Consider the following 25286-nt stretch of genomic DNA (forward strand, 5'->3'; position numbering starts at 1 on the left):
TTGCATTCTATTCCACAATATATCTGTTTTCTCAACAAAACTAACATCTTAGATTTCCATTACTTGTTTCTAAAATGTTTTATTGTGAAAAATTTCAAGCATCTAGAAAAGCAGAGAGAATGCTATAAGGACCCCTCAGGTACCCATCACCCAAATTAATTTGTAAAAATCAACTCTTAAGTAAAATTGCTTTCCCAGGAAAAACAATAACAGTTGCTATCATTTACACTTCATGTGTAAATATGCTGACATGGTTTGGATGTTTGTCCTCTCCAAATCTCACGTTGAAATGTGACTCCCAGTGTTGGAGGTGGGACCTGGTGGGAGGTGTTTGGCTCATGGGGACAGGTCCCTCATAAATGGCTTAGCACCATCCCCTTGGTGATGAGTGAGTTCTCAGTTCACTGACTCCTCCTCTGCTCTCTCTTGCTCTTGGTCCTACCATGTTGTGCCTGCTTCCCATTTGCCTTCACCATAATTGTAAGCTTCTTGAGCCTCACCAGAAGCCAAGCAGATGCCAATGCCTTGCTTTCTGTACAGCCTGCAGCACCGTGAGCCATTTACACTTTTCTTCATGAATCATCTAGTCTCAGCTATTTCTTTATAGCAATACAAAAATGGACCGACACGTATGCTCACTTAGTTTTCACAGTTCTCCCTCTAAGAAGTCCACACTTATGTTGGCCTCTATTTCAGATGGGGACATTGTGGGTGGTGAGGTCAAGTCACCTGCTGGAAGTCTTGGGGCTGGAAAGGGCAGAGCCAGGAGTCACCCAGAGCCCGTCTGCTTAACCACCAAGTAGCCCTGCCAAGAGCCTGGAGGTCAAGTAAGTGCTTTAAAACAATTCAAGGAAATGGGGCTATGCCCTCTTTCTTTGAAGCCTAAAGTTTGCATTAAAGTCACGTGGTTTCTGAAGTATCCCACGGCAAGTCAGCCAAGAACCTGGTCATTCCTTCATCCTCTCCTCATTTATTCTCATTCAGCCTCTCCCTCACTTATTCATCGTCTCTGTCAATCATTCTCTCCTTCCATCAGACACGTGCTGTCACATAAAATCTAACCAGACACAGGCCCAGCCCTCAAGTAGCACCCAGACCTTGTGAAAAAGAGAGAAACAAACATAACTAAAATTCAAGGCAGACTTCAATCAGTACCCTCATGTATGAAATTTACAAGAAAATTTCACCTATCTTCTGCTTCAGGGAGCAAAAGAGCAGGGGGCAGGGAGTGCAGTAGTTAAGGATGTGGGTTAGGGAGTTAAATTATACTTGCTCCATCCCCGCCTAGCTGTGCGGCCTTGAGTGACTCATCTACCCTCTCTGATTCACTTGTAAAGGAAGATTGACGTGAACTCTTTTATACTAGTGCCATTGGAACATTTCCTTAGATAATGCTTAACCCAGTTTCTGCAACAAAGGAATCTCTCCGTCAATGTTAGCCATTATAACTGGCCATTACCTATAGCCCACTCTCAGCAATGACTCCTGACCTGCCGGAGTGAGGCAGGAGCTTTGTAAGAGAATGTATGCATTTGCAAGCCAGCTAGGATGTTTTCCTTAACAGAATTTTCTCAGAAAGTCTGTAAATCGAGAAAATAAATGACACAAAAAATAAAAGTCCTCAGCCTTCCCTACTCAGCTGGCCAAGGGATGTTGGCCACGTGTGGGAAGTACGATCTGGTGGTCAGCGGAGCGGGGACAAAGACACTCTGTTGTTTCACAGCCTGGTGCTGGCATGCTGGCATGCTGGCACAAATTCCATGATCCTGCAGGGCAAACCCATGGCAGTGGGGCCAGGATGACCAGGGCAAGGCCTGCAGGCTCAGACAGGCCTGTGTCCCATTCAGCCACTCTCCAGGACATCCCTCTTCCTGGGTAAGGACCAAGAGGACCCCAAAAAGACACCTGGCACACTGAGCACTTCACTAGCTGCAGTTATCACTATGATCAGTGGTGAGATAACACCCGGCCTGGGCTCAGGATCCCTGGCTCCAAGACCAGGTTCTGTCTTTTGCTGTGTGGCTTTGCACAGGTCACCTAACCTCTCTGATGCCCAGTCTCCCCATCTGTACAATGAGGACAAAAATCATACTTATTCTTCCTGCCTCATCCTGCCTGTCATAGACCTGGAGTGGAATCTCAACTTTGCCGCTTCTTAGTTTGTGATCTTAGTTACTGTAAGCCTTATTTTCCTCATCTGTGAATGGGAATAATTATGGCACCCACCTCCCAGAGCACAAATTCCATGATCCTGTAGGGCAAACCCCTGCAAAGAGTCTGAAAGTAAAGTAAGTGTTCTAAAAGAATTCAAGGAAATGGGTCTACGTCCTGTTTCTTTTGTGAAGAGTAAGTGAGGCGGTGCGTGTGGAGTGCTTGGTCTGGAGTCTGGCACGTGGTACCCACTCCAGGATAGAGAAAGGAGCTCCTCAGTAAAGAAGGGCTACATCACTAGGAGTCTAATCATACGAACACTCGCTCCCCTCTGGTGCTTGCTCATTTTCTGCTGGGCACTAAGCTAAGCACTCAGCTACCTCATTTCACCTTCCCAAGAGAGCCAGCCTCATGCCAGGGCAGGAGCAGCCCTAGTAGGCAACATAGTAGAGACACGGGCCGGGCCTTCCTCTCCCCACCCTGGCAGGGCTCAGCTACAAGCAATTTAGTCACCACTAGCTACACAGCCAGGTAATGCCCTCAAACTGCTCCACCGAAGTCCTTCCCAGACTGGCAGTGTGGTGGGAGGGAGGACAAGGGGGTGGGCTCTTCCCTAACCAGCCTGTACCTGGACAATCTTCACTCATAACAGGGGGAAAACACACTGTCTTGACCCATCCCCCCTCAGCTCACTGCGAGGATGGAAAGTGCTAAGATCTGGATAAAGGTAAAAGGGCCAAATAAAAGAAAATTATGTATTTCATCCCCCAAAAGGTTTGTTATTTTCTAAGTTTCCTGTTTTGTCCAGTATCTTGATAAAGGTCTAAGTTTAGAGCAAAGAAGAATTAAAGAAAAAAAATCAAAATATTAAACTTTTTAAAAGTTAAGTTTCTGGTTTTTAGAAACGAAGAAAATTGGGGATGAGAAGAAAAATAGACACTGAGCAAATAGGTTGCATCAATGTGATCTAACAGGTGTGTAACGTGCATGTGAGCCTAAGTGTGTGCATGTAAATGCATCTGTAGCTCTCAGAGTCCAAGAACTAAATACTCAAAAGTCACAAAGAAATATGTTCAAGAAGAAACATACAGATAAATTAAAATATGAACAAAATGACTGATCTCATCAGTAATTTATTTCTGTGTGTATATGGTTAAACACTTATTAAACACAGGGTAAGTTATAAAACAATAAAACAATAACATCTAATAATGAGATCACAGTAGAGTTTATACTTTCATACATACACGGATGGAGTCATCGTAAACTAAGGAGTTGCATACTTTGGGAAATCATATGGTAACATTTAGAAAATGCTAACCAGTTAATCTTTCTCTTAGAAATTATGTCAAAAGAAAACAACTGTATTTATCCATGTATTTTTTTTTTTTTTAAATGGAATCTCACTCTGTCGCCCAGGGTGGAGTGCAGTGGCATGATCTTAGCTCCCTGCAGCCTTCGCCTCCCGTGTTCAAGTGATTCTCACACCTCAGCCTCTAGAGTAGCTGGGATTACAGGCGCCTGCCACCATGCCCAGGTAATTTTTGTATTTTTAGTAGAGATGAGGTTTCACCATGTTGGCCAGCTGGTCTCAAACTCCTAACCTCAAGTGATTCACTCGTCTTGGCCTCTCAAAGTGCTGGGATTACAGGTGTGAGCCACTGCTCTTGGCCTATCCATGTATTTTTAAATGTTAATTGATGCGAGGAGTACAATTGAATAAAATTACAAACATAAATATGAAGGTGGTGGCTGGGCACAGTAGCTCACATCTGTAATCCCAGCACTTTGGGAGGCTAAGATGAGCAGATCGCTTGAAGCCAGGAGTTTGAGACCAGCCTGGCCAACATGGTGGAACTCCGTCTCTACTAAAAATACAAAAACTAGCTGGGCATGGTGCCGCACGCCTGTAGTCCCAGCTACTTACGAGGCTGAGGCACGAGAATCATTTAAACCCAGCAGGCGGAGGTTGCAGTGAGCCAAGATCGTGCCATTGCACTCCAGCCTGGGTGAAAGAGTGAGACTCCGTCTCAAAAAAAAAAAAAAAAAAAGAGGGTGGTGTAGTAACATGAGAAAATGTCACTTATGAAGCGGGGGGTTGGGAGGAGGCTAAGTGTAGTGGCTCACGTCTGTAATCCCAACACTTTAGGAGGCCAAGACAGGCGAATGGCCTGAGCCCAGGAATTCAGGACCAGCCTGGGCAACATGGCAAAACCCCACCTCTACCAAAAAAAAAATGCAAAAATACAAAAATAAAGAGCCAGGTGTGGTGGGGCACACCTGTAGTCACATCTACTTGGGAGGCTGAAGTGGGAGGATCACCTGAGCCCAGGGAGGTTGAGGCTGCAGTGAGCTGTGATTGTTGCACGGCAGCCTGGGCAACAGAGCAAGACTCTGTCTCAAAAAAGAAAAGAAAACAAAATTTTAAAAGCAGAAAAATCACCCATATATAATGATGATAACCACTAAAAGTATGCCTGCATACGGACACCTCCTAGCCTGTAGAAAGATCAAACAGTTGTGCTAAGGTAGAGGGATAATGAGGGAGGCTTTGCCACTTCCAGGTTTCCTTTAAGGTTTTATAATCTTTTTCTGTCTCCCTCTTTCTCTGAACTCTGTCCGGAGACTGATGCCTCTCACTTCCAGGGAAGGGTGGGGGGCTGTATCCTAACTCTACTGTCACTCTGGCTCTTGCCATTTGATTTGGCTCCTAAATTGTGTTACTCTTTCTCGAAAATGCAGCTCTCAAAACAAACTGGCTGGTGTGCTTGTGAGATCAGAGACAGACAAGCTCCAGCAAATACTTGATTCGAGAAAACACATTACACTGTGTGCTGGGGCCAAGGAATTTCACATTTGGACAGGAAATGTCAGTCCCCACAAAAGGCCTTCTGAGGCCCCAAGAGTGAGCTCAGAATGGCTGCCCTTCCCTGAGCCTGCTCGCCTTGGCACATGGGCACCCCCTGGGCACCGGCCCATGTGGGTGGGGCTCACTCTACCCCCATAACCCAAGGCCTGCAGCCACCTCTCAGCCTGTTCTGAATCTTGTGCTCTTTTGAGAATCTGATAAGTGCTCAGACTTTGCAAACCGTTTTGAAAGGTTTATAGATCTACATAGTGGGAGTTCATTCATTCATTCACTCATTTGTGCACTAAAACAAGCATGGATTAAGGGTCTGTTATGTATTAGACCACAAGGATAAATACAAAGGTGGGAAAACACAGTTGATGGTCTTCAATGGGAGATGGAAAACAGGAGAATACAACTTCCAATGAATTGAGTGTGGGCCAGTCCAGGTGTAAAGTTGCATCAGTATCAAAAGCTAATATTGAGCGCTTACTAGATGCCAGGCATCCTTCTAGGCCTTCTCCACGGTGTATGTAACTCATTGTGGATTATGTTTAATTCACTTAATCTTCCAACAACCCTACAGACAGGTAATAGTATTATATTCACGTTAAAGGCTAGGAAACGGAGGCACAGGAAAGGTTCAATAACTTGTTTAAGGATGGTCAGCAAAAAAGTTTGAGACCTGGAACTCTGACCACTCTGGTGCTCAGACTGGTAACCAAGCCGCCTCTGCCACAGTAGGCTTAGCTGGGGGAAATGGGGGATGATCTGCAAATGGGAGGAGGCCCCCAGGATTCCTGGAGTACTCTCTGTGAATTGGCACATTAGTGGTATAGATTTTGCCTGTGTCCCAGGAGCTGGGTTAACAGCATGAGTCTCCCAGGGAGAAGAAGCTCTCACATGGGCTGACCCCTCCAGGTCCAAGTGACAGGGCTGATGATCAAATCCAGACACCAGAAACTGTCCACGTAGGGCGACGCTGAGTGCACCCGTGTAGACAACCAAGCCCCTCTCCCGAGGCCACCTGACTTCCCTCCAAATGCCCTCCCCTTCAACAGCAAAGAGTGAGAGGGAGGCGCTCCAGAGTTACAGTCATCATCCACACATGGCAGGAGGTTGGCCAAATGCAAAATCACCTGGAGACAATGTCTTTCAGGCTGAAACCAGGAAGAACGAGAGGAAGCGGAGGTCAGGGTTAAGAGTACCAGCTTGGGTTTGATTTCTTGCTCTGTGACTTTGGGCACTGCTTGGTACCTTGGTTTGGTCACCTGTAAAATGGGAATAATAACTGTACCTACTTCATAGGGATGTGATGAAGATTAAAGGAGTTCATACATGTGCAGGGACAGTGATAACACCAAAGAGCCAAGGATTGTCAGCTGCTATTGATTAGAGACTGAGCGATCTATTAGCATGGCCACATCCAGATAAATACAAATCTCATCTATCTAATTCTCTACCTACGAAATATGTGCATATAAAATATGTCCATTTAAAAGACTGGAAAGCAATGCACTAACATATCAATAGGAGTAGCCTCTGCATAGTAAGATGACAAGTGACTTATTTTTTTCTTCCCACTCCTCCACCTCCACAACATTTTCAATAAGTAACATGTTTTTCTTTTATAATAAGAAGAGGATCAATAAATGATTATTTAAAATCCACTCAACAGAAGTGGGATAGGTGGTTTAGAAGCAGAGGACAAGGTTGGAAAGGATGTCTTAATGCTAGGTGCCTAACAGTGTTCAGCAAAGGTACCTTGATACGTGGTTTTCAGTCTCTTTCAGACCCATGTCCTGCCTTCTGAGAAGCATCGCTAGCTCTGCTCACCCTTGCCCCACACTCATTCCCCTTTGAATCCGCCCATGTCCAGGCCTCCTCTGGGCATTGCCCTGTGACTTCTGATTGCTGTTTATGAATCACCTACTATGTGCCAAGCTCTGGGAGGCTAATTCACTAGGTGAACTCTGAGCTGAGGTCCAGAAAGCAAATGAGTTGCCCAGGACCACCCGGCCAGGAGGTGGCATGGCTGGAATTCACACCCACATCACTTACCACTTCAAGTCCAGAGCTCATCTTACTGGACGGCTCCATGATACAGGGAAGTCGTGGGTTACAGGAATATGAGGCCGGGGGAGATGGTTCCTGTTTTCCAGTTAGAATCTCTGCCTGTGGATCATTTGTGTTTGTGTGCATGTGCATACATGTGTGATTGTGTGTGCGTTTTAGAGAGAGGGAAAGAGAGGAAGTGAGAGAAAAAGAAATAATATATATATTTATCAAATGTTTCTCAAAGACTCTAAGAACAGATAGCAACACACAGAGCTTGCTCAGGTTTTTTGAAGAATCAGAGAAACTGAATTTAAAACCAAGGAAATAAAGAGTGTGGACTCAGATGAGTAGAAAATAGAAAAGCCTGATCCTGTGGAATGCTCTGGGGTGAAGGCAGGCCTCGGCTAATTCTAGATCCTGGTTCCTGACAACAGAATCCTGGAAGTTCAAGGTCAGAAGGAACTTTAAAGGTGATGTTGATGCAGAAACCCCTTCTGCTGCACCCCAGACAGCCAGCTTGTTTCAGATTTTCTTTTGATGGGAACTCAGGACCTGAAGAAACAGCACATTCCCTCGCCTCAGAGAGATGTCAGCCAGTTCTTCCTCTCATAGCTGTTTTCTCTTTGGTCTTAATTTCACCCTCTGGAGTAATGCAGAATAAATCTGCCCTTCTATCCAAGAAAGTTTCTGTATCCATTAAGGTATATCCAGCTGCAAATAATCAAAAGTCCTAACTCAATAACAAGTCATTTCAGAGGTAGTTCTGTCTCCATCTCCGTGGCTCTGCCCAGTTTCACTGTTAGCTTGACCTCAGGAGGTCAGCAAAATGGCAGCTGCCCCTCCCTGTGTGCTTTGGAGCCATTCAGTGTCCAGAGGAAGAAGATGTTAATATGTCTTCTTGTGGGTCTTTCTTCCCAGAATCCCCTCAGCCAACCTCTCCTCACTTCTTATTGGACAGAACTAGATCTCATGACCACTCTGAAGTCTAAACCAATGACTGACAGGCAAGGACAATGGAGTTACCTTAATTGGTTTAAGTGGATCTGGGCTTACCTCTGAGCTGGGGACAGGGTCACCTTCCATGAGGATGAACAAATTCAGGGCTCTTCCATCAGGGAATAAGGGGGAAATGGATGTTGAGTAAATGACAGTGCCTTTGACAGCATTCAGTACTGGGGTTGCAGAGGGATAGAAGACATCTCCTCAGGTGGAGTTCAGTGGTTTGTGCTTGATATGGTTTGGCTGTGTCCCCACCCAAATCTCATCTTAAATTTTAGCTCCCACAATTCCCACATGTTGTGGGAAGGACCTGGTGGGAGGTAATTGAATTATGGGGCTGGGTCTTTCCCATGTTATTCTCGTGATAGTGAATAAGTCTCATGAGATCTGATGGTTTAATAAAGAGGAGTTTCCCTGAACAAGTTCTGTTCTCTTGTCTGCCGCCATGTGAGATGTGCCTTTCACCTTCCACCATGAGTGTGAGGCCTCCCCAGCCACATGGAATATGAGCCCATTAAACCTCTTTCTTTTGTAAATCGCCCAGTCTTGGGTATATCTTTATCAGCAGCATGAAAACAGACTAATACAGTGCTTACCCAGGATCCACTCATTCTCCTTCTGCCAGAGCAGCACCTATTTTTGCTCTGAGGAATGAGCTCTTCCTTGAGGCCCTCAGCCCAGGAACCTGTCCTCTTCAAGTCATGGTTAATCAGCTTCTTTGGTAATTATATGAGCTGCCCCATATCTTTCTAGTACATTCTTTCTTATAGCTTCAATAGCCAGACTCAGTCTCTATTACTTGCAGCCAAAGAACTCTAACCAGCCCATCAGATTCAAGGGCACTGACAGCTCTCTGTTTCACTCTCCCAGGCTGGTAGCAGCCTAAGAACAGTGCACAGAGCCCTGGAGTTTAGAACCCAGGATCAAGAGTCAGAAACTGGATTCATAGCAATCCTCTGACTAGCTGTGTGACCTTAAATAAGTCACTCCACACCTCTGATCAGTCAGTCCCTGGAATCTCCTTGCTCCCAGCAGGACTGGAAAGAAAACACATCAATGTGCCCTCAAACTCAAGACAATCCCACTGAAGTCGGGGGTCCTCGTCATAAGCCACAAGTCCCCATGTACTTGCTCAATGAATTATCAAATTCCAAATCATATCACTTCTCAGCACCTCAGTTTTCTTTTTTTTTTTTTGTAAAATGAGAACACTAATAGCATCACCCAGGGTTTTTGCGTAATTACACAGAATGATATTTGTGAAAGTACTTTCTACTCTGTTAATGCCACAAAGTGCAAGGGATGGATATTCCCAATATCTGCTGGAAACATTAGCTTATTTGTTCACATAACAAAACAAATGGTATTAAAGTACAAGTGTAGGCAGTCATCCCCTCTCCCTGCTTTTTCTTGGTGTTTGGGTTTCTAGGATAACAACGGAGATAAAGGATAAAATACATGCAAATATGCATTCAACTAGAGAAGCCAGAGGCTAGCTAGATGTACGTGGGGAAAAGAACTATAATTCTCACAGAAGTTAAAAAAAAAAGAAAAAAGTAAAATAAATAAATTTTTTAAAACATCCTTGATCTAAGCTGGGCATGGTGGCTCCTGCCTGTAATTTAGCACTTTGGGAGGCAGAGGTGGGCGAATCACTTCAGCCTGGAAGTTCGAGATGAGACAGGCAACATGGTGAAACTCTGTCTCTACTAAAAATACAAAAATTAGGCTGGGAGCGATGGCTCATGCGTGTAATCCCAGCACTTTGGGAGGCCGAGGCAGGTGGATTACTTGAGGTTAGGAGTTCGAGGCCAGACTGGGCAACATGGTGAAACACCGTCTCTACTAAAAATACAAAAATTAGCCGGGCGCACACCTGTAGTCCCAGCTACTTGGGAGGCTGAAGCAGGAGAATCACTTGAATCTGGGAGACGAAGGTTGCAGTGAGCCGAGATCACACCACTGCACTCCCACCTGGGCAACATAGCAAGAGACTCCATCTCAAAAAAAAAAAAAAACAACAACAACAATTAGCCAGGCTAACTAGTGAGGAACTCATCTACATAGTGAAGAACTCGTCTAAAAATAAATAAATAAATAAATAAGTAAATAAAAACCCCAAGAAATTAGCCAAGCATGGTAGTGCACATCTGGCTGGAGGATAGCTTGAGCCCAGGAGGCAGAGCTTACCTTGAGCAGAGATCGTACCACTGGACTCCAGCCTGGGTGACACAGCCAGACTGTTTCAAAACAAAAACAAAACAAAACAAAACAAAATCCTTGATCTAAAAGGTGAAGGTGGAAGGAAAAACAGAACAGACCCTAAGAAGAAAGTTCACAAGCCTAGAGAGGAGACAGATGCTAGAGGTGGCTATCAGGAATATGAGAAAATGAGAGGTGGGGAGGGAGAAGCAGGCAGCGATAACAAAAAAAAAAGGATTTTTCAGGTTTTGCTGGATGTTAAGAATGTTCCCCTTTATATTTTCTTGAGAGACTACAGGAAAGTTTTAATTTGCTTTCAATTATTTTTGGATGTTGTGCTGGTCTTTGAATGCAACATTGTGCTAAGGCTGGCCTGAATGACAGCCCAGTTTTTTGCAGCTTATATACCAATATTCACTGAGTTCCTTTCACATGCCAGGCACTGTGCTAGGCTCCAAATACAGCATGGCCCTTGTCCTCACAGACCTTTGGCATAGCATAAGCCGCCTGGCCTGTCCCCTGCCTCACTCTCCTATCCTGGTGGTCACCAGACCATACAGACTTCCAAAATGGCTCCTCATCAGCCCTGTGGGCACCTCCTCAGATGAAGACCTTGTCACTTCCCACCTGGATGACTGTCAGTTCATCTCCCTGCCTCTGGTCCCAATCCCTCGCCCCTAATCCATTTCTACCCTGCTGCAAAGGTGTGTATGTTTTTCTTTTTTTTTGTAAAATACATACCTGATCATGGCTTGCCTCTATTTTAAATCTTGACTTCCTCCTCATCCCTTACAGGATGAAGTCACAATGGCCACGCTCTAGGTCCAGCATGGCCCATGGCCCCTCCTACTCCACATCCTCTGCATCTCACATGCCTGCATCTCCACACTGCCTGGAAAACCCACCCTGGTCCTCTTTCTCACCTTAGAAACTCCTCTTACTCTTTCTTTTTTTATTTTTTTGAGATAGAGTTTCGCTCTGTCACCCAGGCTGGAGTGCAGTGGCACAATCTCGGCTCACTGCAACCTCCACCTGCTGGGTTCAAGCGATTCTTCTGCCTCAGTCTCCCCACTAGCTGGGACTACAGGCACATGCCACTACGCCTGGCTAATTTTTGTATTTTTAGTAGAGACGGAGTTTCGCCATGTTGGCCAGGCTGGTCTTGAGCTCAAATGATCCACCTGCCTTAGCGTCCCAGAGTGCTGGGATTACAGGTATAAGCCATCATGCCTGGCCTTACTCTTACTCTTTCAAAATTCGGTAGGGCATCCCTCCTCTGGGAAGCCTTCCCTGGAAATCATTTGCCCTCATCCTTACATTCAACAAAACTCTCATTTCCTCCTCTAGGGCAGTTCTCTCTTTACACTCAGCAATGACTTGGGTATGTCTGTACCTGATACTCAGCTGCCACCATTTTAAGGACAGTAGCTACATCATGGTCACCTCTAGCACAGCTCCAGACACATGGTAAATGCATAAAGAAGTTTTGTTGCTGATGGTGACAGAGCTGACAGGGTATGAAAAGATATACCCTGGTGTTGGTAGGAGGCGGCCCAACTTAGTATTCAACTTGAACTCAGGCATGGTGGAAACTTGCTGCTTCTGAATGGATCTGGCTTTTTCTATCTCAATGTACATGTGGGCTAGGAGAAGCCAAATGATCTTTTAGCTAATATTTTAAAATAAAATGTTTTCAAATGACACCAGTGAAACACGATCATTTTCAAGCAATAATAACTGACAAGAAATGTAAAGAAAAATCTCCTGTGAAAAACCCCTACCCCCAGATACTACTGCTCACATTCTGATAGTAGCCTCTACAGACCTCTTTCCTCTGCATACATCGTTTCTGTTTGTATAGTGTGATATGATCCAGTCTCTCCATGCATACAGGGCAGGGCCCCAGCTTCCCAGAATCTGGGTGGAACTGCCCCTAGCAGGGTGGGCCAGGGGACCCTCTATTTGAGGCCTTGGCCCTGGGCAAAGACATAGCTGGCTCCAGTCCCAACTTGGGGCCATCTCCAGGCAGACACAAAGGGGTCATTTTTCTCTCCCTCATGAACAAAATGTGCTCTGGACTAGGAGGTTTTTTTGGGTTATGAGATTCAACCGAATTGGAAAAGATCATCTGAGGTTTCTAAGAAAGTCAAATTTAAGGACAGCATAGACTGAAGCTTCATTTTTGTCCAAAATAATCATAAATTATGAAAGCCACTGGCTGGAAGCTGGGGCACAGCAGGCTTTTGTGGAGAAAGAAAAAGCACGAGTAAAATGTAGATGCTGATAGGACCATGGCGTTATGGGGGGTGCGGGGGGGAGCGGGCGGCAATGAGCCTCTCTCACTTCCCTGCATCCTTTGGTGGGGTGTTCCAGGAAGTCTATGACTGGAGGCTACAAATGAGTTAATGTCAGGATTTATGCAGTGCCAGGGCTGAGTCTCATGGGACCTCCCAGTCCTCCTCATGGGACCCTCTATTACGGCTCCCAAGGCAGTGGTGAATTTCCTTCTAACTCACTATGGAAAAAGCCTTTCCACTGGCACTACTCTTATGGAAGCCATAGCTGCATGTATTATAGATTTATACTTTGATCCAGCAACCCCACATCTAGGAATCTACCTACGAATACAAACCAACGATGCAAAAGGTTATTATCGTAGGATGAATTGTGATTGCAAAATAGTGGAAACAACACAAATGATCATTCAAAGACAAGTTGAAAATACAATATGGTAGATTCACTCAATGAAATTCTATGCAGTCATAGAAATGAATGAAGAAAAGCCCTATCAATAGACATGAAGCAATTTCTAGGACATATTAAGAAAAACAAGCAAAATACAAAAGACTACATAAAGACAGTATTCTACGTTTTGTGTTAAAAAGGAGTGGGGAAATACACATATATATTTATGTTTAGTTTTGCAAAAACAAACACAACAGCCACACACCTAGAAACTAACAAAATGGAGGGGGCAGAGTGAAAGGGATGGGGATGATGGTGAGACATCTTATGATGTCTTTTTATAGTTTGTACACCTTTTTATACAGTTTTGACTTGGAGTGCTTTATATACCCGAAAATCAATTTAAATCCAAAGAGTTTTTAAAGAGCAAACCCTATATTTGGCATAAATAGAAACAAATAAACCTTACTATCCATCATATGAGTAGCAGAGATACAATATAGCCACACAAAAAAATCATTAATTCAAGTAATTTTGGATGTAGTACTCTAACTGTGTATCTTTAATAAACATTTTCTAATGATAAAAAGAACACAAAGAAATCTTGAACTTAATTTAGCAGGCTTGTTGGAGATAGAAGTATTGGTGCTGTAATTCTGAAACTATTTTTTTGTGTAGTGAAGGATTGAATAAATGAGTAAAGATGTGATGTGGGGACCAGTGTTTTGACTTTGGAGAGGAGAGATGCAAACATAGAATGGGGAAAGGTGAGGTAAATGCATGCTACTGGACACATCTGTATGTACTCATGGTTTTGAGGACAGCTTAGTTCTGTTCTCTGGAAAGACCTAGAAACAATGACACTCCAGTGACAATGAGCACACCTAGTGCCCAGGTTTTGGTTTCTAAATACCATTCCCCACCCAAAAGCACATGGGCTCCTTGGTGATATAGCTGATTCCAGGACTGGGGTAGTTAAACCTGAAACATCAAAAAAAAATTTTTAATTAAATAAATAAAATAAAACCTGAAACATCATACAGTGGCAGAAGTGCTGAAAGACCAAGGAGGCAATACTAAAAACATAGAGAGGCCAGCAAGAAGGAGCTCCCACCGGCCAAATCCGGGACCATGGTGGGGGAAAGGAATAATGGTAGTAATTTATTACAATAAACTGAATTTTTAAAATAGACCTAGGAGTCCATAATCATATTAAAAATAAAAGATATTTACAGAAAGAGAAAGAGGGCAGAAAGGAAGATTTTTAGAGGTACATGAGTGTTGACTGCACTATTCTTATAATTTCTCTGTAGGTTTGAGAACTTTCAGGATTAAAAGTTGAAGGAAAGAAGACATATGTGTGGGGAAGGACACACCAGTTAGATGCTGAGAAACCTGCTGTAGCCTGTTGTTCTCGAGGGTGGTGATGGCGCCCCCTAGGGAGGGTTTACAATGAAATGCCTCTCAGTTCTTCCCAGTGTTCCCAGTCTTGCCTTAGCATAGACAAGCACAGACATACATATTCTTTCCATTTTTTGCCCAACAGGAACACACCGTACGCTGTTCTGCACCTTGGTTTTTCCTCCTTGCAACCTGGTACTTGGACATCGCTTCATAGCTGTGGAACTGCTGCATTCCTCTCCGCAGCTGCTTGTGGCTCCAATGCACAGATGGGCCATCCTTCATGCAACCAGGTCCTGTTTGACGGCACGCACTCCCTCTCACCATTCAGCCACATGCACCTTCCCACCTTTCCTGCTCTCCACCTCCTCTGCCTCCTCTCCTCCCTTGTCCACCCTCAGTGCCAAGTGTGATCATGAGTAGCCTCCCTGACAGTGGGGCATGAACAACTCATCCAGTTTTGCCTGAGACTTTTTCACTTTGGACACTGAAAGTCCTGGGTCCTAGGCTGCTGGTTAGGATGACCAATTCATTCCGGTTTGTCCAGGACTGTCCTGGTTGAAAACTGAAATTCTTGCAACCCAAGAACTCCCTCAGTCCTGGGCCAACAGGGACAGGTGGTCGCCCTACCTGGGAGCAAAGTGGCTACTGGCTTGGAGAGGAGCCAAAATGTGCTCCTGGAGGACTTTACTCCTTTTCAAAAGCTCCTCTGGATGCCCCTACCCAGCTCCCACCTCCAACTTAATGTCTTGTAAGAAAGGGACACTTCTGCCCATCTGCATCTTCAGACAAAGCTGCCCCACAGCCCTCACGGAGATTGCCTGGTCCCCTTCTTGGAGGCATTCAGAAGAAAGTTCATTGCTCCCTCAGTGGTTTTAACTGCCTGGAAATGACATTAAAAATTAACCCAGATTGTCATTTCCTCCCCACAATTCAATCAGCTTGGCATGGCTCATGGGAATCCCATTCTTTTAATCATGTTTCTCTTCAAACTCACTCTTGCCAGGAGTAAGGAGTGCCATTCACGCATCTTTGGTTCAAATAATCTCTCACCTACTCTGGCCTCGTCATTTAATAACTAACAATTTTGTTGAGAGATTTCCTTTAAATAAAATGCTAGGAACTTAAAACGAAAAAGCTCACACTGGCACCTGTAGGGCCCCCAGGGAACTGCTGGGTTTGCATCCACCAGTCGACCCCAAAAAGATCCATCAGGCTGACAGCCAAGCCCATCGTGGTGGGGAAGTGGAGACACAGTCCCCAGGGAACTGAGGAGGGAACGTCTGCCGGGGTCTGCCCCCACAGTTCATGACCCTGAGATGGGCTAGGGCGGGGAGTGGAGGGCTACAGGCCTCTGCGGGCTGGAGCGGGGACAGCTGATCTGGTTCTAGCAGGTTCCTGATGAGTCTGCTTCACAGTGTCTCCTCTCCTCATTGGCCTGGAGGAAACAGTGGCCCTGGGGAACGAGGTCCTGAAAAGAGGCAGCAAAGAGGCAATCAGAGGATAAGAGCCTGGGCCATAGAGAATGGAAGACGCCAGAGGGCTGCCTGGAAGAAGGCTGATCCACTGATTTGTTCTCCTTGGCTCAGGCACTGTGTTCATCCCCCTTCCTCCCATCCTGCACCCCTCCCCCACCAGTGATGGTGCAGACAAGCAGCCCTGTCCCTGCAGAGCTAAGGTAGGGCAGACAGGAGAGGGTCATCCACCCCAGCTGCCGGGTGGAGGCTTGGCCCTGGGGCCTGGGGAGCCTCCCCAACATTATCTCCAGGCCCCTCCCTTCTCTGCTCCCACTAGCCTCAGCCAGCAAGGCCAGCCCCACATTCCTGCTGCAAACAGCCTGGGGTGGGGCATAGTGAGTTTTTAATTTGTCCACAGAAATCCAAAACAAGGGAGGGGAGGTTGTTGGTTAACTCTGCACCATCACCAGTGCTTTAGGCCTCTTTGGCTCAGAACCCAGACTCAGAAGTCCAGGCCACAAGGGGGCTTTAACCAAAATCCCAGGCAAGAGACCCCTTTGCTTCTGATGCCACGTGTGGCTTCATGACGGCATGATGCCGTCTGGGCTAATTTACCAAGGGCTCTGCGAACTCTCTCTCTCGGCACCATGTTCCCTAATTGCACCCTCTTTCAAAAGGGAGTAACTACCTCTTCTAATCACTTGTACCTCCAGTATCTCAGAGGCAGGGCTACAAAAACAGCCTTAAAAAGTTTGGCAGTTCCTCAAAAAGTTAAACATAGAATTATCAAATGGCCCCCCAACTCCACTCCTAGGTATATATCCAAGAGAACCAAAAATCTAAGTTTACACAGTAACTTGGACACAAGTGTTCGCAGCAGCACTGTTCACAACAACCAAAAGGGAGAAACAACCCAAGCATCCATCCACGGGTGAATGGATTAAATGTGCTCTCTCCATACAGTAGAACACTATTCAGCCATAAAAAAGAATAGAGTACTGATATGTGCTACGACCTGAATGAACCTTGAAAACATTACGCTAAGTGAAAGAAGCCAGATGCAAAAGACCACATACTGTTTGATTCCATTTATATGAAATGCCCGGAGTAGGCAAATCCAGAGAGACAGAAAGCAGATTCGTGCTTGCCAGGGGCTGTGGGGAGGGGGAATAGGAGCAACTGCTAATAGGTACAGGGTTTCTCTTTGGGGTGATGAAAATGTTCTGAATTAGACAATGGTGATGGTTGTACAACACAGTGAATATCCAAAACCCACTGACTTGTACACTTTAAAATGGTAAATTTTATGTTATGTAAATTATGTCTCAATTTATTTATTTATTCTGAGACAGGGTCTCACTCTGTTACCCAGGCTGGAGTGCAGTGGTGCAATCATGGCTCACTGCAACCTCGAACTCCTGGGCTCAAGTGAACCTCCTGTCTCAGCTTCTTGAGTAGCTGGGACTATAGGAGCCCAGCTAATTCTTTTATTTTTGTAGAGTTGGGGGCAGTCTCACTATGTTGCCCAGATTGGTCTTGAACTGCTGGCCTCAAGTCATCCTCCCACCTTATCCTCCCTAAGTGCTGGGATTACAGGTGTGAGCCACTTAGCCCGGCTCAATTATTTTTTTTTAAAGCAGCCTGCTGACATCACCCTGACTTTGGCCCTAGCACAGCCCCCTATTGCAGGGCCAGCTTGTTCCTCTGAGTTATCTTTAGCTCCGAGTGTCTGCTTCCCGGGACTCCCCTGCTGTGTGTTACCCTCTGCTTCCTGTGAGTACACTCTCTCGTCCACACTGGCCTGACCTGTAGGACTGGACATTGCGATTCTTTCCCACTCCAAATACCTTCACTGTGTGGGGAGCAGACTTTCAAAGCAGGTGTGGAAAGTGACATCCAGCACAGCACAGTAAGACACAAACATCGGACCATTCAACACCTCTGTCCTTAGAAGTCCCCTGGCCCAGCCACCACTAGGATCTGACTGACCAGTCGTCACTCGGCCTCCCCTTCCTCCAGCCACCAACCTTCCCGCGAGGTCACTTGGACCCTATGCTGGACCCAGAGGGCCCCCTCTTCGCAATCAGTCAAGCCTAAGGTGTGGGCTTGGTGGGGGCTTCTTAAGGAATGCTTTCCCCACCCCTTGCTATGGTGTCATCACCAGACCCTCATTCCAGCCAAGGAAACGAAGGCTTAGAGAAAGTCAAGCACCCAGCTGCTAAGCAGTGGGACTAGCTCTCCAACATAGACCCCTATGGTCTCCCATTTTGAGGGCCAGGACTTGGGGTGAAAGGTCCCCACCTTGAGGGCTGGTGCCCGGGGTGGCAAAAGCACCAGGATGTTGCTCTCCTGGGCTGTGTCTTCCTGTCTGGCTCTGACTTTTACTGGAATGATGCCCCCACCCCCATCCCTTTCCCTGACATTCGCTCGGCCCAGGGCAGCTGCAGGATCGATTCCCCGTCTAAGTGCAGGACTTAGAGCACTTCATGGCTCAGAAACATGCTAATTAGGTTTAGGCAATAGAGCTCAATAAATTAGAGCAAAACAGCTATTGATTCAGTTATCAACTCTCCTGGAGATGCACGAAGCAGCGCTCCAAAGACAACAGGGAGAAAAACACACAAAACCCTTCTGAAACCCCTTTACTCTCCACAGGTTGGGTTTCCATAGTCGCTTGGGGTGTTTGGAAGAAAATGTAGGCTGAGGAAGACATTTGCTCAAGCGCAGGCCTCGGCTCCTTGTGCTTAAAATTCTTTCCACCTTCCAGCCCGGTATGCTCGCTTGAGAGCCAGCTCTCCAGGGAAGGCTGCAAGAGGCGATGGCGCCACAGAGCTCCGAGGTCATTTGGGCCATTCCTCTGACTCAGAGCAGAACGAGGCAAATAAGGAGAGAGTTTGTCCTTGGGGCAGGGTGCTGAACATGCCGTCATAGCTCTGTTGATCCTCAGAAGAGCCTGATGGAGGAGGTCTGATGTGAGCCCTTGTGGTGGATGCAAAAATCAAGACTCAGAGAGGGCGGTGACTTGCCATGGTCACACAGACACCAAAAACAGGGCAGGGGCCTCTGGCTCTCGAATGATTACCAAGAGTTTGGCTTATGCGGCCTCTGTGAGAACTGCTGGTGAAGTTCAAAGGAAGCCCTCAGATGAAAGGCTTCCTGCAGACCCTACAGTACAGACAGAAGGGGCAGATGTGGGGAGGTCCCGCAGAGGCCACCCTGTGTGCTGGTGAAGGGGTGGATCAGAGGCTCGGCGGACACCCAGCACCTGGTGGGGCCAGTCCGATGCCCTCCTTGGGTCTGGGAATGTGTGAGATGCTCAGAGAAGGATGCAGGATGCTTCCAGATGATGGCTCAAAGCCAGGTGGCACAGGGGGCAGCAGGAAATGGACCCATGAGGCAGCAAGGTGGGGTGGGAGTGAGGGGGGACTGAGGCAAGAGGGGAGGAGGCCGGTGGCAGAGACGCCGAGCTCCAGCTGGAGTGCTAGAGAGTCCGCTCTTCATAAAGGTCCATGGCTGCCGGGTTGTCCTCTCCATCTCTCCTCCAACCTCCTGTGCACTCTTCCCAGGTGCTCAGGGCAGCCCTCTGCTCTTGGAAACAAGGGGCCCAGCCTCCCCTCACCAACCTCAACCTTCTGTGAATTTGCTTTAAATATGGAAGCCTCAAATGCCTGAAAGCCTTTTCTAAGGATGCCTTTGGGTCACTTACAAGCCTCTCTGGGGGGAGATTTTTACTTTTAAAAGGAAGAGTGACTTCTTTTAGCTGCTGCGGGCTGTGTGTGCTGGGGGAGGGGGCAGTGGACAGCAGGGTTGGGGTGGGGCATTCTCAAGTGTGCTCAAGGGGCCTCAGTTTGCAAACCCTGGACTGTGGTTCCTGAGTCTGTAGATGGAGACAGAGGTGGGTGCAGGCTCAGAGCAACCCAGAGATGCCCCAAGTCCACGGTTCAAAGGCCCTGCCCATTTTGCCTCCAACATAGGGCCTGACTGGGCTGCCCCAGTGACATGCTCTGAAGAGGCACATTCACAGGCGAGATAAAACAAGGACACTCGCTGGGAGCTGGGGCCATCAGCAGCCGCTGGCTGTGGAGGCCACACAGAGGGGAGGGGAGGACAGGGGCCCTGATGAGACACTGGGGCCAGAGGCCGAAACCGAAAACCTAGGGGTGAGCCCACCAGCAAAGCCAGTGACAGGCCTGGGTGAAGGGTCACCCTCCTCCGGGAGCTGAAATGGGAACTGAGGAAGGAAGAGAAGCCACTGGAATATTTTAAGCAACGAAAGAGGCCAGGGCAGAGCCTGGGTCTGAATCATTTCCAGGGCCTAGACAGAGGGCCCCCGGGAGGATGTTTCCGGAATGAATACATCCAAAAGGATGAGACGGCAATTGCGAAATTCCATCATGGGAAATCCCTGCCTGCCAGCATGTTTACCAGGAGCCCAGGGACGGGGTGGATGAGAGGCAGTCCCTGCAGTTTCTCTCTGCAGTGGATGGAGGTTTCTCTCCCAAACAAGGGGCACTTGCTTGTCAACCTACAAGAGGCCCAGATAGAAAGGCAGAAAAGGGGACAATGGTGAGGGAGTGCATCCCCAAGGTGCCTTGGGTTCCAGAAGCATGGAGTTGGGAGAACTGCTGGGAGCGGGGGGGGGGGGGCCGGTGGCATCCTCTGAGGCCTACATTGGTGCCAACTCCAGTCCAGGCAGGCTGCTCCAGGGGCTGTGCTGTCTCAGCCACGACCACACCTGAACAGTCCCCACCGTATTTCCCATCTCCACATTTCCAGGTGAGCTACACTCAATAAGCTTAATGTGGGAGAGGGCAGAGGCAGGATGAGGCTGGATGCCAGGCCATTCCCCGAGATGACAGCACAGGACGGGAGTGGGGGTAGTGGTGAGGATGATGGTGTTCCCGCCTCGGGACACTAAACGACCTAGGTGTCTCTGGGACATCCAAGTGGAGATGTCCAGACAAGGCTGGATCACGTGGGTGCAGGGACCGTCAGTGCTGGGACAGGGGGTACTGTGAAGCCATTGAGTGGAGCAGCTGACCTTGGATCCCGTGTACAGGTGAAGAGAGGAGGGCTCAGGACACAGCCCCAGAGCCCCAGAGCCCCAACACTCGGCAGAAGAAGAGGATCTCAGACTCTACCCCACTTGCTCCTGGGACCAGCAGGGCTGGCTCTGCTGGCAGAAAATGCCGAGCAGACTCTGTGGAGCTGCATGGCAGGCCCAAACTCAGAGCTCTGTCTCCAGGAAGATGCTTTCAGGGAATATTTGTAACAGCCCTTTTGCAGATGCTGAAACTGAGACCTAGAGAAGTTAAATCACAACTTGAAGGCATGAGAGAGCAAATGAGGCCCGAAGCTGTCTGGCTCCAAAGTTCCAAGTTTTAACCCCGGGCCCTATCTCTGCTCTAGGAAGGCCTGTGGTTCATCTTTTTCTTTTCCTTTCTATCTTTATTTATTTTATTTTATTTATTTATTTATTTATTTATTTATTTATTTATTTGGAGACAGGGTCTCCCTTTCTGTTGCCTAGGCTGGAGTGCAGTGGTGTGATCATGGCTCACTGCAGCCTCAACCTCCTGGGCTCAAGCGATCCTCCCAATTTAGGCTCCTAAGTAGCTGGGACTACAGGCACACACCACCACATCTGGCTAACTATTATCATCATTATTATTATTATTATTTGTAAAGACGGAGTCTCACTGTGCTGCCTAGGCTGGTCTTGAACTCCTAGTCTCAAGCAACTCTCCCACCTTGGCCTCCCAAAGTGCTGGTATTAACAGGCATGAACCACTGGGCCTGGCCACCTGTGGTTCTTCTGAGAAGGGGCTCATTCAGTCAGGACCGGGGCCCCTGGCTAGACTAAAAGTGTGGGTGGGCCAGGGGACTTCCAAACACCTGCAGCCCCGGCTGCTCCCGTTGACTCCCCCTGGGCCCTCCTTCCTCCCACTCCTTTTCCTTTGCACAGCAGGCAAGGTCCCAGGGAGGCAAGAGCAGGCCCAGGTGGGCCCAGGCATTTCCCCAGCCCCTCCAGAGGCCCAGGATGAACTGGCCCGGGATGAGGCCCTGCTAATGAGCAAAGGCTTCAGTCCACTGAGCAGCACATGGTAGCACAGAAGAAGGCCTGGTACACCAACAGCAAATTGCATTTCCTTCTCAGAACCCTCAGCTCTGGTCTGGCACCCCCAGGCAACAACAGCCTAGTGGGCAGACAGGACAGGAGGCCTGGGAGCTGCGCGTCACTCAAAGCCAGACTGGAGAGTGACAATTGCCTTCGCAGCTCCCAGCGGGTTTCAAGAAGGTAACATGACCAGGGTGCAGTTCCGCCTCCCTTCTGTCACCTCTGAACCTCACCTTGGCCCATGGTCCCTCCACCTCGACTGATGCTAAGTAAGCAGTCTCCTCCTCCTTATTCCCTGGCCAACCTGCCCAGCTCACAGTGGGGACCTCAGCCAAGGGGTCATCAATTGCAGCCTGAGAAAGTCTTTCTCACTGACTTGCCCCACGAAGGGATTCCACTCAGCTGACAATTATTAAGCTCCGGCTGGTCCCTGGTCCTGGGCAGGGGCAAAGCTGCAAAACAGCCCACAGGGAGCTCACAGTGCCTGTGGTGATGATGATGACAATGATGATGATGATGATGATGACGACAACGATGGTCATTATCATGGTGAAGGGGTGGAAACTTGGAGCCAGGAGACCTAACTACAAATGATAACTATGCCACCATTCAGCTGAATGACCTTGGGTAGGTTACTTACCCTCTCTGGTCTTGAGTGGCATTTGCTGTGACATGGGGTGCGGGAACCTGCTCTGTGGCAAGTGCTTTTTTAAAATATTTGCCATAGAGCACTCTGCAAGGGTCTCAGGTGATACTGAACCAATGCCTATTCAGTCCCTGACCAGTGTGGTCCCTGACCAGCAGCATAAACATCTCTTGGGCACTTAATAGAAATGCAAATTCTCAGGCCCCACAGCAGATCTACTGACCCAGAGACTCTGGGTAAGGCCCAGCAATTGCACTTCTCACACCCTCGCCAAAGTATGAGAACCCCTGGAATAGAGAAATGTCAATGGTGCTCTTGGGTCTCTTCACAGACGTGGCTCTGCTAGAGGACTGGCCTTTTGGAGCAGGAGTTCGTGGCCCAGGTCCATCTCTTAGGAGGAAGGATTGGAGAGTGGGACATTGAGAGGGAGGCCTTCTGTGCACCCCTTCGTTCACCCACCAGAAAAACCCACGTCCACCATTGAATAAGCTCCTCCCCCAGTCCTATGCCTGCCCATGTGGCCCTGGCCTGACTCCACCCTGACCCTGTAGGCTGCACAAGCCTGAAGCTTGCAGGCCCCACTCCTGCCGGCTCCTGCACCAGCCCCTCATGTTGGCTACACTGCCATGGCATAGGTCCAGCTGGCATCCTGTCACTCCACTCCCTCCCCAAGGACCCCAGGTCACCCCAGCCCCAGCCAGCTTCCCAGCACTGCTTCTCCACTCCACCCACTCGCCACAGCCCAGCACTGCTACACACCCACCGCCACTGCTCCCAACTGTGCTGCTACTTTGGGGGACCCCAGCATTCCTTTGCTCCCTCCCACCCATCCTATGGCTGTCTCTGCTGAGTCACTCTTTATTAGTGTCCTCCCAGACACCTGGCACAGGTGCCCCAAAGGGATTGGGCCAGAAGCCAATAGCAGCAATTGCTGCCATTTACCAATGGCAGTGATTCTGTACTAAGAACGTGCAAGTTCCTTATATCAGTTATCCCACCACTCACAAACCTGTGGATGGGGCCTCAGGACTCCCATTTTACAGATGGATGAATTGAGACTCAGGAAGGAAAGATCCCAGGGTCACACAGGGCCACATAGCCAGTGAGACAGGAGCCTGGGATTTGAACTCCTGCCTGTCCGGCTGCAAAGCCAGCTCTCTCTGTCACCCCACACTGTCTCTTCTAGAAAGCCCTGGGGAGGATGGGGGCCAGCCAGTGGGCAGCCTGGGAAGGGAGTCTCTGTAGCTGGAAATGGCAAATGTATTTTCTAGAAACAGGAAATCTAACATTGACCGTGAAGTTTGTTTCCTGGCCAGTTCTGTCTGTTCCCACTGACAGCCTCGTGATACTGACTTTCAGGGCACCCAATGAGAGGGGATGGAAGAAGGACCTCCCGCCTCTCCCCACAGGAGTACTGGGTGAGCCCTGACTTTCCTCAGTGCTTGGATGCTGGGAAGGTGCTGGGGCCATTTCATTTGCTTGTTAAAAGAAACACTGAGGCCAGGGGACCAGAGGATTTGGGGACATTAGGGCACAGAAGTAACAGAGGGCTTTCAAGCCCTTTCCCAACTCCTCCCCGAGACAATGGCCTGGCCTAACCCTGCAGCCCCTATGACCTCTCTGTCCCTGGGGTCTTGTGAGGGCTCCTGCAGCTGTGGAGCTATGCCTTCTACTGTGGTCCCCAGCCTGGCACAGACTGTCTTATGTGACTCCACCAGGGACTAGACTGGGGGCAGCTGAGTGCCATAAAAGAAGTTAATGTGGCCTCAGGGTGGCAGTGGGTGAGGGGCTTTGGGTCTACCTGCCATCCTCTGGGTCCCTTCTGGCCTCCAGTTAAATGACCCATCCCATTGGTCTCTGTCCACTGAGCTGACTGCCCCCCCAGTACCCAAGACAAGTGCTATTGCTCCCGGTTCCCAGGTCCCTGTTTTGGGTGACCACCTCACCCCCTCCCTGCCTCAGCACCTCTGTGGCCCACCCCTGGGACTCCTGTGGGACACAGGCAGGTGTCATGGGTGGACAACAAGGAGCATCTCAGGTCCGTCTGCCTGGACGCCTCCCTCTGCCTTGGGATTTCGCTCAAAGCAGCCTCCAGCTCTTGGCCGCTTCCTCCCACTGGTCTCACCCCCCACAAACCCCTCCCAGGCAAAGCATAATGCTTTCTCTTCTGCCTTCCTGTATCCCAGGAACTCATTTCCATTGTATCCAGAATTCCTTCTATTTATGGCTTACAGTAAAACTCTACGCTCAAAATCAGCCGGGATTGATTCCTTATATTTAGAAAGAAGCTTTGGAATTCAGAAAATTTTTTTTTTCTTAACAAAACCCGGCATTCAAGACTATTGTTTTGCCTGGAAGACAAAACAAAATGGAAAGCCTAATTTGATTGTCAAAGTGAACAATGAATTTATTATTGTAGCAGAAGCCACCACTTCCCTGAAGTACTTAAGCCATTGATTCAGTGGATGCCACAGAGCATCAAAATATAAGAGCAATTAAAAATACATGAGTTTTATTTTTTTTAATTGTTAACTCCATATACAATGCTTAAAACTCTAAAAACTGGGCTTAATGTAATCTTAATTAGAATCATAAACACTATTTCAGAATGTATTTTAGATGTATATTCTTAAAAGTGTGATGCAAATATGATAATTTAGGGATGTAAGGCATCATATAAGATGCTTAATGTCTGCACTAGGAAGCTGGACTAGGTTCAAG

General features: G+C 47.9%; 1 protein-coding gene across 2 annotated transcripts in view; it reads right to left on the reverse strand.

Annotated features, from left to right (window-relative positions):
* The window catches only part of HSPA12A (heat shock protein family A (Hsp70) member 12A), a 180022-nt gene that overhangs the window by 81895 nt on the left and 72841 nt on the right, over positions 1-25286 (reverse strand). The window lies entirely within an intron of this gene.

This window comes from Pongo pygmaeus, chromosome 8, assembly GCF_028885625.2.
Source record: "Pongo pygmaeus isolate AG05252 chromosome 8, NHGRI_mPonPyg2-v2.0_pri, whole genome shotgun sequence".
Classification (NCBI taxonomy): Eukaryota; Metazoa; Chordata; class Mammalia; order Primates; family Hominidae; genus Pongo; species Pongo pygmaeus.